We start from the raw sequence: 16234 nt of genomic DNA, 5'->3' as shown, positions 1-16234 counted from the left end.
ACACTTAAACAACACAATGTAACTCCAAGTCAATCACACTTCTGTGAAATCAAACTGTCCACTTAGGAAGCAACACTGATAGACAATACATTTCACATGCTGTTGTCCAAATGGAATAGACAACAGGTGGAAATTATAGGCAATTAGCAAGACACCCCCAATAAAGGAGTGGTTCGGCAGGTGGTGACCACAGACCACTTCTCTGTTCTTATGCTTCCTGGCTGATGTTTTGGTCACTTTTGAATGCTGGCGGTGCTTTCACTCTAGTGGTAGCATGAGACGGAGTCTACAACCCACACAAGTGGCTCAGGTAGTGCAGCTCATCCAGGATGCACATCAATGCGAGCTGTGGCAAGAAGGTTTGCTGTGTCTGTCAGCGTAGTGTCCAGAGCATGGAGGCGCTACCAGGAGACAGGCCAGTACATCAGGAGACGTGGAGGAGGCCGTAGGAGGGCAACAACCCAGCAGCAGGACCGCTACCTCCGCCTTTGTGTAAGGAGGAGCAGGAGGAGCACTGCCAGAGTCCTGCAAAATGACCTCCAGCAGGCCACAAATGTGCATGTGTCTGCTCAAACGGTCAGAAACAGACTCCATGAGGGTGGTATGAGGGCCCGACGTCCACAGGTGGTGGTTGTGCTTACAGCCCAACACCGTGCAGGACGTTTGGCATTTGCCAGAGAACACCAAGATTGGCAAATTCACCACTGGTGCCCTGTGCTCTTCACAGATGAAATAGGTTCACACTGAGCACATGTGACAGACGTGACAGAGTCTGGAGACGCCGTGGAGAACGTTCTGCTGCCTGCAACATCCTCCAGCATGATCGGTTTGGCGGTGGGTCAGTCATGGTGTGGGGTGGCATTTCTTTGGGGGGCCGCACAGCCCTCCATGTGCTCGCCAGAGGTAGCCTGACTGCCATTAGGTACCGAGATGAGATCCTCAGACCCCTTGTGAGACCATATGCTGGTGTGGTTGGCCCTGGGTTCCTCCTAATGCAAGACAATGCTAGACATCATGTGGCTGGAGTGTGTCAGCAGTTCCTGCAAGAGGAAGGCATTGATGCTATGGACTGGCCCGCCCGTTCCCCAGACCTGAATCCAATTGAGCACATCTGGGACATCATGTCTCGCTCCATCCACCAACGCCACGTTGCACCACAGACTGTCCAGGAGTTGGCGGATGCTTTAGTCCAGGTCTGGGAGGAGATCCCTCAGGAGACCATCTGCCACCTCATCAGGAGCATGCCCAGGCATTTTAGAGAGGTCATACAGGCACATGGAGGCCACACACACTACTGAGCCTCATTTTGACTTGTTTTAAGGACATTACATCAAAGTTGGATGAGCCTGTAGTGTGGTTTTCCACTTTAATTTTGAGTGTGACTCCAAATCCAGAGCTCCATGGGTTGATAAATTGGATTTCCATTGATTATTTGTGTGTGATTTTGTTGTCAGCACATTCAACTATGTAAAGGAAAAAGTATTTAATAAGATGATTTCATTCATTCAGATCTAGGATGTGTTATTTTAGTGTTCCCTTTATTTTTTTGAGCAGTGTATATCAGTTATTACAGTACAGAGGATAATGTAGGATTCTATATGAGAGGAGGCTGCTGAGGGGAGGCTGCTGAGGGGAGGCTGCTAAGGGGAGGCTGCTGAGGGGAGGCTGCTGAGGGGAGGCTGCTGAGGGGAGGCTGCTGAGGGGAGGCTGCTGAACGGCTCATAATAACGGCTGGAACGGAGCGAATGGAACGGCATCAAACACATGGAAACCATATATGTTTGATATATTTGATACCATTTCCCCCTGTTCCACTCCAGCTATTACCACGAGCCCATCCTTCCAAATGAAGGTGCCGCCATCCTCCTGTGGTGTGCCTTCTCCAGATGACGTTCTCTGCGGTCCGGACAGTGTAGGACACAGGACCAGTCTGATTAATAACTGTAGCAGGAACACACTTCGTTCCTTTTGAAGGGTAGCTCCTTGCTAAGACAGTTTCTCCACGATCGAAAGCTCTGTCCTTCTCTCTCAGTTAACGTTTGACTTGACCTCTACTGTTGACGTCGCACTGTCTCTTTTGCATTCGGCGGTTTGAGTAGATCGAAGTTTGTGCGTAGCTTTCTTTTCATGAGTAGCGATGCAGGGGGAAGCCTTGGTGGTTGAGTAAGGCGTGTTGCTGTAGGATAGCAGGAAGCTGTTCCAAGTGTTGGTGCAGTGTCCCTTGACTCTGAGACGCTTTTAATACCTCAAAGACGTCATCACTGTACAATACTACAGATGACACAACCCTAGTGAAGTACATTAAACTTGACACAATTTTGCAAGTGCAACCTAAGCTTTGTGCTGGACCAAGTTAGCCTAGTGGTTAAAGCATCGGGCCAGTAACCAAAAGGTTGCTAGATCAAATCCCCGAGCTGACAAAGTGAAAATCTGTCGTTCTGCCCCTGAACAAGGCAGTTAACCCCACTGTTCCTAGCCCGTCATCGTAAATAAGAATTTGTTCTTAACTGACTTGCCTAGTGAAATAAAAAAGTTTATATTTGATACAATGTTTCAAGTTTGTTGCCGACAGGCAGAGCAGAGAGATGAACGTGTTTGAAAGAACATTAACACTGTAATGTGATTTATAAGGATTTCCATTTTTTCCTGGAGATTTTCTATCTGTGTGTCTCACCTGCTCCCTGGCGCTCAAAGGCATCAGGCTCCCCCAGCATTACGCACACCTGCTTCCCTCATCACACACATCAGCAATTGTTGAACTCACCTAGACTCAATCACCTCTGTCATTACCTCCCCTATATCTGTCTGGTACACCACTCTGTTCCCAGCATTCATTGTCATTTGTCATTGTTTACCTGTGTGCAAACATTGTTCCTGCTCTGTTACCTGTCTGTTCCTGATTACATTTTAGTCATTTAGCAGACACTGTTATCCAGAGCAACTTACAGTAGTGAATGCATACATTTCATTTCATGCATTTTTTTTTGTTTTTGTACTGGCCCCCCGTGGGAATTGAACCCACAACCCTGGCGTTGCACACACCATGCTCTACCAACTGAGCCACAGGGAAGGATTAAATGTTGACTCCCCGGTACCTGCTTCTCATCTCCAGCGTCGGTCATTACACTATGTTAACCTAGTTGGCAAAGTAACTTGCATTGGTATATAGTCCTATCTCTGCATTCTGCGCTAAGTCCTTTAGCTTCCAGTGGATCATGGTGTATCAATGATGGCGCTCTGGCATTATATTCATTTTCGTTTTGATTTCGATAGAATTTCAACTTACCACATGACAATGATTTTACGCTACGAAGACGTTATTAAAGTTGAAAATGAAACAGTTTCACATATGAAGTTCATAACAGGCAAACAGATTGATAGAAATGGTAAAGTAAATTGGCACTTCACATGAAAAGGTCGCTGACCCCTTTGCTATTACTGTAATGACATACACTTCCCTAGAGAAGATTGATGTCATTAGAATGGAATAGAAGAATAGCCCACAGATATGAAAATAACATTCATTCAAATCAAATTTGTCACTTGCCTGAATACAACAGGTGTAGTAGACCTTACAGTGAAAATACTTACAAGCTTTTAACACTTATTTTCTCTTAACTGCATTGTTGGTTAAGAAAATATTTACTAAATTAACTGAAGTAAAAAAATTAATTACAATTAAAAAAGAAAATAGACAAACAACAAATAATTATAGAGCAACAATAAAATAACAATAGCGAGACTATATACAGGGGGTACCAGTACAGAGTCAATGTGCAGGGGCACCGGTTAGTCAAGGTAATTGAGGTAATATGTACATGTAGGTAGAGTTATTAAAGTGACTATGCATAGATAATAAACAGAGAGTAGCAGCAGTGTAAAAATGGGGGTGGGGGGCAATGCAAATAGTCCGGGTAGCCATTTGATTAGCTGTTCAGGAGTCTTATGGCTTCGGGGTTAGAAGCTGTTTAGAAGCCCAGACACAACAGTGGTGGCCTCCGACCACAAGGCGCTACAGAGAGTAATGCGAACGGCCCAGTACATTACTGGAGCCAAGCTTCCTGCCATCCAGGACCTCTACACCAGGCGGTGTCAGAGGAAGGCCTTAAAAATTGCCAGAGACTCCAGCCACCCAAGTCATAGACTGTTCTCTCTGCTACCACACGACAAGCGGTACCAGTGGACCAAGTCTGGAACCAACAGGACCCTGAACAGCTTCTACCCCCCAAGCTATATCTCTGCAGAACAAGACTGCTGAATAGTTAATCAAATGGCTACCTGGACTACATGCTTTGACCCGTTTCACTAACTCCCTTGTACTGGACTCTACCCACCCACACACACCGACTCTACCCACCCACACACACTGGACTCTACCCACCCACACACACTGGACTCTACCCACACACACTGGACTCTACCCACACACACTGGACTCTACCCACACACACTGTCTGGACTCTACCCACCCACACACACTGTCTGGACTCTACCCACCCACACACACTGGACTCTACCCACACACACACACACACTGGACTCTACCCCCCCACACACTGGACTCTACCCACCCACACACTGGACTCTACCCACCCACACACTGGACTCTACCCACCCACACACTGGACTCTACCCACCCACACACACACCTGAACAGCTTCTACCCCCCAAGCCATAATACTCCTGAATATCTAATCAAATTGACTTACATTGACACACCCCTTTGGTTTTTATCACTGCTGCTACCCATTGTTTATTATCTATGCACTTTACAAATTACCTCGACTAACCTGTTCCCCCACACATTGACTTGGTACTGGTACCCCCTGTATATAGCCTCGTTATTGTTATGTACATTTTCTTGTTATTTTGTTTATTTTTTTTACTTTAGTTTATTTAAGTAAATATTTTCTTAACTATTTCTTGAACTACATTTCTTGTTTTGTTTTTAAACCTTTAACTTGACAAGTCAGTTAAGAACAAATCGTTATTTACAATGACAGTCTACACCGGCCAAATACGGACGACCGCTGGGCCAATTGTGCGCCGCCCTATGGGACTCCCAATCACGCCCGGGTTGTGATACCCTGGTTTGAATCAAGGTTGTGTCTGTAGTGACGGCTCAAGCATTGAGATGCAGGGGCCTGTTACATAGAGGTTGGAGCAGGGGGCCTGTTACACAGAGGTTGGAGCAGGGGGCCTGTTACATAGAGGTCGGAGCAGGGGCCTGTTACATAGAGGTTGGAGCAGGGGCCTGTTACATAGAGGTTGGAGCAGGGGCCTGTTACATAGAGGTTGGAGTCGGGGGCCTGTTACAACAGAGGTTGGAGCAGGGGCCTGTTACACAGAGGTTGGAGCAGGGGGCCTGTTACATAGAGGTCGGAGCAGGGGCCTGTTACATAGAGGTTGGAGCAGGGGCCTGTTACATAGAGGTTGGAGTCAGGGGCCTGTTACATACAGAGGTTGGAGCAGGGGCCTGTTACATACAGAGGTTGGAGCAGGGGCCTGTTACATACAGAGGTTGGAGCAGGGCCCTGTTACATAGAGGTTGAAGCAGGGGCCTGTTACATACAGAGGTTGGAGCAGGGGCCTGTTACATACAGAGGTTGGAGCAGGGGCCTGTTACATACAGAGGTTGGAGCAGGGGCCTGTTACATACATATAGAGGTTGGAGTCGGGGGCCTGGTACATAGAGGTTGGAGCAGGGGCCTGTTACATACATATAGAGGTTGGAGTCGGGGGCCTGGTACATAGAGGTTGGAGCAGGGGCCTGGTACATATAGAGGTTGGAGCAGGGGCCTGTTACATAGAGCTTGAAGCAGGGGCCTGGTACATACATATAGAGGTTGGAGTCGGGGGCTGCCACAATGGGCGCCTGTGGAATACTTGTTGTGGAGGGATAAGTGCCTTGCTCTAGGTCACAAAGGCAGGCAATGGCATCTCGGATTACATGATCACTCAATCATAATAAAGACCAACAGGTCAAGCCTCACTGTGAGTGTATCTGGAACCATAAAGGGTTCTTCATTTGTCCCCATAGGAGAACCTTCTAAAAAATAACTATTTTTGGTTCATTAACAAAAGGTTCTACATGTTAACCCTTTCATCACTAAAATATTATAAGTAGAATCTCTTTTACCACCAAAGGGTTCTACCTGGAACTAAAAAGGGTTCTACCTGGAACTAAAAAGGGTTCTACCTGGAACTAAAAAGGGTTCTACCTGGAACAAAAAAGGGTTCTACCTGGAACTAAAAAGGGTTCTACCTGGAACTAAAAAGGGTTCAACCTGGAACTAAAAAGGGTTCAACCTGGAACAAAAAAGGGTTCAACCTGGAACTAAAAAGGGTTCAACCTGGAACTAAAAAGGGTTCAACCTGGAACTAAAAAGGGTTCAACCTGGAACTAAAAAGGGTTCAACCTGGAACTAAAAAGGGTTCAACCTGGAACTAAAAAGGGTTCTCAAATGGGGACAAACGGAATAACATGTCTATAATGGTCCAATGTCTATTTGGAAACGATTGAATGCTCCTTCTTAACTGATGTTATTACAAATCAGGTCATTTACTTTGTAAAAAAAAATAAAAAATCATGTCAGACATTCAAAATAGCTCCCAGTTTTATTTGATGGCTTTGTCTCACTTTAGCCTACATTCACTGATTTCACTGTCAGGTTATGTGCACAAATAACCAGTAATCCTTTCTGACCAGTAGAGGTCGCCCTAACACCAACAATCATCTCAGCAAACTCCAGTATAATTTATATTTTATTTTTCATTGAACCTTTAACGGCACTATAAATCATTTTTTTTTGCTGGCCCCCCGTGGTTCAAGGACACATTGACAGATGTTTCACCTTGTCGGCTCGCGTATTCGAACCAGCGACCTTTCGGTTACTGGCCCAACGCTGTAACCTTCGAGGCTACATTCCGCCATAATATTTAGCAAATGCTTTTATCCAAAGCGACTTACAATCACGCGTGCATATATTTCACATATGAGCGGTCCCGGGAATCTAACCCACTGTCCTGGAATTCCTAGCGCCATGCTCTACCATCTTGATGACCACCATAGTTGTATGAACTATCCATATGTATCTCTTATCGAGAACATCTAATTAACTTTCATCTAAATCAAATATTCTGTCCTAAAACCCCATGCAGCCTAGAAGATGGATTATCTGTGAAGATAACACACACATACACATACACATACACACACACACACACGCGCGTGCGCAGGAACACTTCAGAATAACTCAGACCATAATTAGTGGGTTAAGTCTAGAGACAGACAGGCTATGGTGGGGAACTGCTGACAGCGGTGAGAGAAGGGGGGGTTAACTCACTAGCCGGGCACTACAGAGAATCAATGGGTATATCGGTGGTTAGCTGGTGATGGGAGAATCAATATCGTTCAATTAAATGAACCAAAATGGCTGTAAATATCACGGAGTGAACCTTCAGTCACCATGACAGCTCAGACGGAGACAGCCTGGTTGTTATGCTCTGTTGGGTTGGATGCCAGAATCACAGGAATAACTGGTGAGACACACCACACACACACACACACACACACACACACAGACACACACACACACACACACACACACACACACACACACACAGACACACACACACACAGACACACACACACACAGACACACACAGACACACACACAGACACACAGACACACACACACACACACGCAAAAGCACTTAACTACAAGCTTAATGAATGAAGCAAAGTACAGAGAGATCCTTGATGAAAACCTGCTCCAGAGTGCTCAGGATCTCAGACTGGGGGCGAAGGTTCACCTTCCAACAGGACAACGACCCAAAGCACACAGCTAAGAAAACCAAGGAGTGGCTTCGGGACAAGTCTCTGAATGTCCTTGATTGGCCCAGCCAGAGCCCGGACTTGAACCCAATCGAACATCTCTGGAGAGACCTGAAAATAGCTGTGCAGCAACGCTCCCCATCCAACCTGACAGAGCTTGAGAGGATCTGCAGAGAAGAATGGGAGACACTCCCCAAATACAGGTGTGCCAAGCTTGTAGCGTCATACCCAGGAGGACTTGAGGCTGTAATCGCTGCCAAAGAGGCTTCAACAAAGTACTGAGTAAAGGGTCTGAATACTTATGTAAATGTATACATCCTTTTTTATTTTTTATTTTGTATAAATTAGAAAAAATGTCTAAACCTGTTTTTGCTTTGTCAATATGGGGTATTGTGTGCAGATTGTTGAAGGGGTAAAAACTATTTAATTCATTTTAGAAAAAGGCTGTAACGTAACAAAATGTGGAAAAAAATTCAAGGGGTCTGAATACTTTCCGAATCCACTGTAGATAGGAAAGACTACGTTCAATGTGTAATCAACGACGTGAGAATGTGTCATTTCTTTCTTTCGCTTGTATTTCAAGTATATTCACAATGAGTATTTTTATTATTATTATTATTATTATTATTATATTAATTTCCTTCAGCTATGAAGTCAGCAATGCATCTCAAATAGCACCCTATTCCCTACATAGTACACTTCCTTTGACCAGTGCCCTATTGACACTGGTCAAAAGAAGTGCACTATATAGAGAATAGTGTGGCAGCTTTTGGGACGCAATGGTAGCTCAGCGAGCAGACCTGCAGCTGGAGATGAGCCTGGGAGGAAGGCTGGGAGGTTGTTGGCATCGATGCCAGTCTCTTTCAGCTCACTGTGAAAGCAAGCGCCTCTGGTTCTGTTAGCACGCCAGCCAGTGTGCCAGCGCTGTGTGTGTTGTTGTGTGCGTGCATGCGTGTGTATGTGTGTGTATTAGCTCTGTGTGTATCTGTGCAAGTCACTCACATCGTCCAGCTGGTCCTGTGCCCCAACAGGCACCTGGACCCACTCACAAACCTCAAACGAAATGCATACTTAATGTATCTAACTCACTCACTGGATGGAATGCATTTTGTATAGCACCTTTTATCCACGGCCGGGTCTCCAGTCTCCACGGCCCGGGTCTCCATTCTCCACGGCCTGGATCTCTAGTCTCCACGGCCGGGTCTCCAGTCTCCACGGCCGGGTCTCCAGTCTCCACGGCCCGGGTCTCCATTCTCCACGGCCCGGGTCTCCAGTCTCCACGGCCGGGTCTCCAGTCTCCACGGCCGGGTCTCCAGTCTCCACGGCCGGGTCACCAGTCTCCACGGCCGGGTCTCCAGTCTCCACGTCCGGGTCTCCAGTCTCCACGGCCCGGGTCACCAGTCTCCACGGCCGGGTCTCCAGTCTCCACGGCCGGGTCTCCAGTCTCAACGGCCCGGGTCACCAGTCTCCACGGCCGGGTCTCCAGTCTCTATGAGCTCCGCAGGTCCCCGATCTGTTTGTGCCGTCTTGCCAACTCCTATGATCGTTGTCACACCAATTGGTTAACAACAGAGCCTTGTCGCTCAAGATCAGGACGTCAGGAGATTACATAAAAAACGTCCACTAGGGGCAACGGTGAGCGCCATTACCATCCAGTAGGCTTGTAAACGGGGGATCGGCGGATGGGCCGAAGATGTTCCGAGCTCCAAGGGTTGTGTGTTCAATCCCAGTGCTAACCCTATCCCAAACCTTAATCCTTAACTAAACCATTCAGAATGTGTGACTAAATTTAACTTTAGAAACTTCCGAAACAGATCCACACATTGAGCCAGTTTCTGGGTGGTGTCCAGGTTTGTCAAGGGCTGAGAGGCGACTGCAGGCCACAAGCACTGTGCAATTGTAGGCATCGGATGAATAACATAGCATCAACCTCATCATGAATTTATAGACTATTGGCAGAGAGATTGTTAGATCTCTTTTTCATTTGCTCTCTGAGAAAAATGAAACAGTTGGAATGGTATGAAGGCTACAGGAGTATCAAAGTTATATAAAACATCCAGGAAAACTTATAAATGATGAAAATGTTACAATAACTAATTTTTCATACAATACAGTCCTTGATTAAGATAAAACTAGTGTAGTTTCCCTGTACTATGTAACATTTCACAAGCTTTTGTATTTTATCACTATGGGTTACTACTTATCCAAAGTGTCTGAACGAGGACATGGTTAATATACATCTTGCTGGGTATTCTCTGCATCGTCGAGACCGGACGGCAGCGCTCAGGTAAGACGAAGGGAGGAGGGGTGTGTCTCTTTGGTAAAAACAGCTGGTGCACGATATCTATTGTTAAGGAAGTCTGGAGTTTTTGCTGGCCTGAGAATACCTCATGATAATCTGCAGACCATACTATTTAATCTATCTTTTTTCATAGCTGTCTATTTAACACAACAAACTGATGCTGTCAATAAGACCACAATCAACGAGCTGTATAAGGCCATAAGAAAACAAGAAAATGCACATCCAGAGGTAGCGTTTCTTGTGGCCGGCGATTTTAATGCAGGGAAAACAAAAGCAAGACAAAGGAGCTGATCGTGGACTACATCCACATCGATGGGGCTGTATGGGGCTGAGCGGGTCGAGAGATTCAAGTTCCTCGGTGTCCACATCTCTAAGGAATTAACATAGTCCACACAAACCCACACTGTTGTGAAGAGGGCACGATAGCGCCACTTCCACCTCAGGAGGCTGAAAAGTTATGAAATGGGTCCTCAGATCCTCAAAAAGTTCTACAGCTGCGCCATTGAGAGCATCTTGACTGGCTGTATCACCACCTGGTACGGCAACTGCAAGGCACCCGACCGCAAGGCGCTACAGAGGGTGGTGAGTACAGCCCAGTACATCACTGACGCCGACCTCCCTGCCATCCAGGACCTCTATACCAGGCGTTGTCAGAGGAACGGCCCAAAAAATTGTCAAAGACTCCAGCCACCCTAGTCATAGACTGTTCTCTCTGCTACCGCACGACAAGGGGTACTGATGCACCAAGTCTGGAACCAACAGGACCCTGAACAGCTTCTACCCCCCAAGCTATATCTCTGCTGAACAAGACTGCTGAATAGTTAATCAAATGGCTACCTGGACTACATGCTTTGACCCGTTTCACTAACTCCCTTGTACTGGACTCTACCCACCCACACACACTGGACTCTACCCACACAGACCGACTCTACCCACACACAGTGGACTCTACCCACACACACTGGACTCTACCCACACACACTGGACTCTACCCACACACACTGGACTCTACCCACACACACTGGACTCTACCCACCCACACACACTGGACTCTACCCACCCACACACACTGGACTCTACCCACCCACACACACTGGACTCTACCCACCCACACACACTGGACTCTACCCACCCAAACACACTGGACTCTAACCACCCACACACTGGACTCTACCCCCCCCACACACACTGGACTCTACCCCCCACACACACTGGACTCTACCCCCACACACACACACTGGACTCTACCCACCCACACACACACTGGACTCTACCCACCCACACACACACTGGACTCTACCCACCCACACACTGGACTCTAACCACCCACACACTGGACTCTAACCACCCACGCACTGGACTCTACCCACCCACACACACTGGACTCTACCCACCCACACACACTGGACTCTACCCACCCACACACACTGAACTCTAACCACCCACACACTGGACTCTACCCACCCAAACACACCGGACTCTACCCAACCACACACACCGGACTCTACCCAACCACACACACCGGACTCTACCCACCCACACACACCGGACTCCACCCACCCACACACACCGAACTCTACCCACCCACACACACCGAACTCTACCCACCCACACACACCGGACTCTACCCACCCAAACACACTGGACTCTAACCACCCAAACACACTGGACTGTAACCACCCAAACACACTGGACTCTACCCAACCACACACACCGGACTCTACCCAACCACACACACCGGACTCTACCCACCCACACACACTGGACTCTACCCACCCACACACACACACTGGACTCTACCCACCCACACACACACACTGGACTCTACCCACCCACACACACTGGACTCTACCCCCCCACACACACCGGACTCTACCCCCCACACACACTGGACTCTACCCACCCACACACTGGACTCTACCCACCCACACACTGGACTCTACCCACCCACACACTGGACACTACCCACACACACACACTGGACTCTACCCACCCACACACACACACTGGACTCTACCCACCCACACACACACACTGGACTCTACCCACCCACACACACACACTGGACTCTACCCACCCACACACACCGGACTCTACCCACCCACACACACCGGACTCTACCCACCCACACACACCGAACTCTACCCACCCACACACACCGGACTCTACCCACCCACACACACTGGACTCTACCCACCCACACACACTGGACTCTACCCACCCACACACACTGGACTCTACCCCCCCACCCACACACTGGACTCTACCCACACTGGACTCTAACCACCCACACACACTGGACTCTAACCACCCACACACACTGGACTCTAACCACCCGCACACACTGGACTCTACCTACACGCACACACTGGACTCTACCCACACGCACACACTGGACTCCACCCACACACACTGGACTCTACCCACCCACACTGGACTCTACCCCCCCACACACACTGGACTCTACCCCCCACACAAACATTCTGGACTCTACCCCCACACACACACACTGGACTCTACCCACCCACACACACTGGACCCTACCCACCCACACACACTGAACTCTACCCACCCACACACACTGGACTCTACCCACCCACACACACTGGACTCTAACCACCCACACACACTGGACTCTAACCACCACACACACTGGACTCTACCCACCCAAACACACTGGACTCTACCCACCCAAACACACTGGACTCTACCCAACCACACACACCGGACTCTACCCACCCACACACACCGGACTCTACCCACCCACACACACCGGACTCTACCCACCCACACACACCGAACTCTACCCACCCACACACACCGAACTCTACCCACCCACACACACCGGACTCTACACATCAACCACCCAAACACACTGGACTGTAACCACCCACACACCGGACTCTACCCACCCACACACACTGGACTCTACCCACCCACACACACTGGACTCTACTCCCCCACACACACTGGACTCTACCCACCCAAACACACTGGACTCTACCCAACCACACACACCGGACTCTACCCACACACACACACCGGACTCAACCCACCCACACACACTGGACTCTACCCACCCACACACACACACTGGACTCTACCCACCCACACACACACACTGGACTCTACCCACCCACACACACTGGACTCTACCCCCCCACACACACCGGACTCTACCCCCCACACACACTGGACTCTACCCACCCACACACACTGGACTCTACCCACCCACACACTGGACTCTACCCACCCACACACTGGACTCTACCCACCCACACACTGGACACTACCCACACACACACACTGGACTCTACCCACCCACACACACACACAGGACTCTACCCACCCACACACACACACTGGACTCTACCCACCCACACACACACTGGACTCTACCCACCCACACACACCGGACTCTACCCACCCACACACACCGGACTCTACCCACCCACACACCGAACTCTACCCACCCACACACACCGGACTCTACCCACCCACACACACTGGACTCTACCCACCCACACACACTGGACTCTACCCACCCACACACACTGGACTCTACCCCCCACCCACACACTGGACTCTACCCACACTGGACTCTAACCACCCACACACACTGGACTCTAACCACCCGCACACACTGGACTCTAACCACCCGCACACACTGGACTCTACCCACACGCACACACTGGACTCTACCCACACGCACACACTGGACTCCACCCACACACACTGGACTCTACCCACCCACACTGGACTCTACCCCCCCCAAACACACTGGACTCTACCCCCCACACACACACTCTGGACTCTAACCACCCACACACACTGGACTCTAACCACCCGCACACACTGGACTCTAACCACCCGCACACACTGGACTCTACCCACACGCACACACTGGACTCTACCCACACGCACACACTGGACTCCACCCACACACACTGGACTCTACCCACCCACACTGGACTCTACCCACCCACACTGGACTCTACCCCACCCAAACACACTGGACTCTAACCACCCAAACACACTGGACTGTAACCACCCACACACCGGACTCTACCCACCCACACACACTGGACTCTACCCACCCACACACACTGGACTCTACCCCCCACACACACTGGACTCTACCCACCCAAACACACTGGACTCTACCCAACCACACACACCGGACTCTACCCACACACACACACCGGACTCAACCCACCCACACACACTGGACTCTACCCACCCACACACACACACTGGACTCTACCCACCCACACACACACACTGGACTCTACCCACCCACACACACTGGACTCTACCCCCCCACACACACCGGACTCTACCCCCCCACACACACTGGACTCTACCCACCCACACACACTGGACTCTACCCACCCACACACTGGACTCTACCCACCCACACACTGGACTCTACCCACCCACACACTGGACACTACCCACACACACACACTGGACTCTACCCACCCACACACATACACAGGACTCTACCCACCCACACACACACACTGGACTCTACCCACCCACACACACACACTGGACTCTACCCACCCACACACACCGGACTCTACCCACCCACACACACCGGACTCTACCCACCCACACACCGAACTCTACCCACCCACACACACCGGACTCTACCCACCCACACACACTGGACTCTACCCACCCACACACACTGGACTCTACCCACCCACACACACTGGACTCTACCCCCCACCCACACACTGGACTCTACCCACACTGGACTCTAACCACCCACACACACTGGACTCTAACCACCCGCACACACTGGACTCTAACCACCCGCACACACTGGACTCTACCCACACGCACACAATGGACTCTACCCACACGCACACACTGGACTCCACCCACACACACTGGACTCTACCCACCCACACTGGACTCTACCCCCCAAACACACTGGACTCTACCCCCCACACACACACTCTGGACTCTTCCCCCCACACACACACTCTGGACTCTACCCCCACAAACACACACTGGACTCTACCCACCCACACACACTGGACCCTACCCACCCACACACACTGAACTCTACCCACCCACACACACTGGACTCTACCCACCCACACACACTGGACTCTACCCACCCACACACACTGGACTCTAACCACCCACACACTGGACTCTAACCACCCACGCACTGGACTCTAACCACCCACGCACTGGACTCTACCCACCCACACACACTGGACTCTACCCACCCACACACACTGGACTCTACCCACCCACACACACTGGACTCTACCCACCCACACACACTGGACTCTACCCACCCACACACACTGGACTCTACCTACCCACACACACTGGACTCTACCCACCCACACACACTGGACTCTAACCACCCACACACACTAGACTCTACCACCACCCACACACTGGACCCACACTGGACTCTAACCACCCACACACACTGGACTAACCACCCACACACACTGGACTCTAACCACCCACACACACTGGACTCTAACCACACCCACACACTGGACTCTATCCACCCACACACACACACTGGACTCTAACCACCCACACACTGGACTCTATTATTTTCTTGGTGTTTGTATCATTTGATTTACACATGCCTACCACTTTGAAGATGCACATTCGCTGCTGTTACTGTCTATTATCTATCCTGTTGTCTAGTCACTTTACCCCTACCTACAGTATACTGCTGTTACTGTCTATTATATATCCGCTTTACCCCTACCTACAGTATACTGCTGTTACTGTCTATTATCTATCCTTTACCCCTACCTACAGTATACTGCTGTTACTGTCTATTATATATCCTTTACCCCTACCTACAGTATACTGCTGTTACTGTCTATTATCTATCCTTTACCCTTACCTACAGTATACTGCTGTTACTGTCTATTATCTATCCTTTACCCCTACCTACAGTATACTGCTGTTACTGTCTATTATCTATCCTTTACCCCTACCTACTGTATACTGCTGTTACTGTCTACTATCTATCCTTTACCCCTACCTACAGTATACTGCTGTTACTGTCTATTATCTATCCTTTACCCCTACCTACAGTATACTGC

Source organism: Salmo salar, chromosome ssa03 (genome assembly GCF_905237065.1).
Source record: "Salmo salar chromosome ssa03, Ssal_v3.1, whole genome shotgun sequence".
Classification (NCBI taxonomy): Eukaryota; Metazoa; Chordata; class Actinopteri; order Salmoniformes; family Salmonidae; genus Salmo; species Salmo salar.
This window is presented reverse-complemented; position numbering follows the sequence as displayed.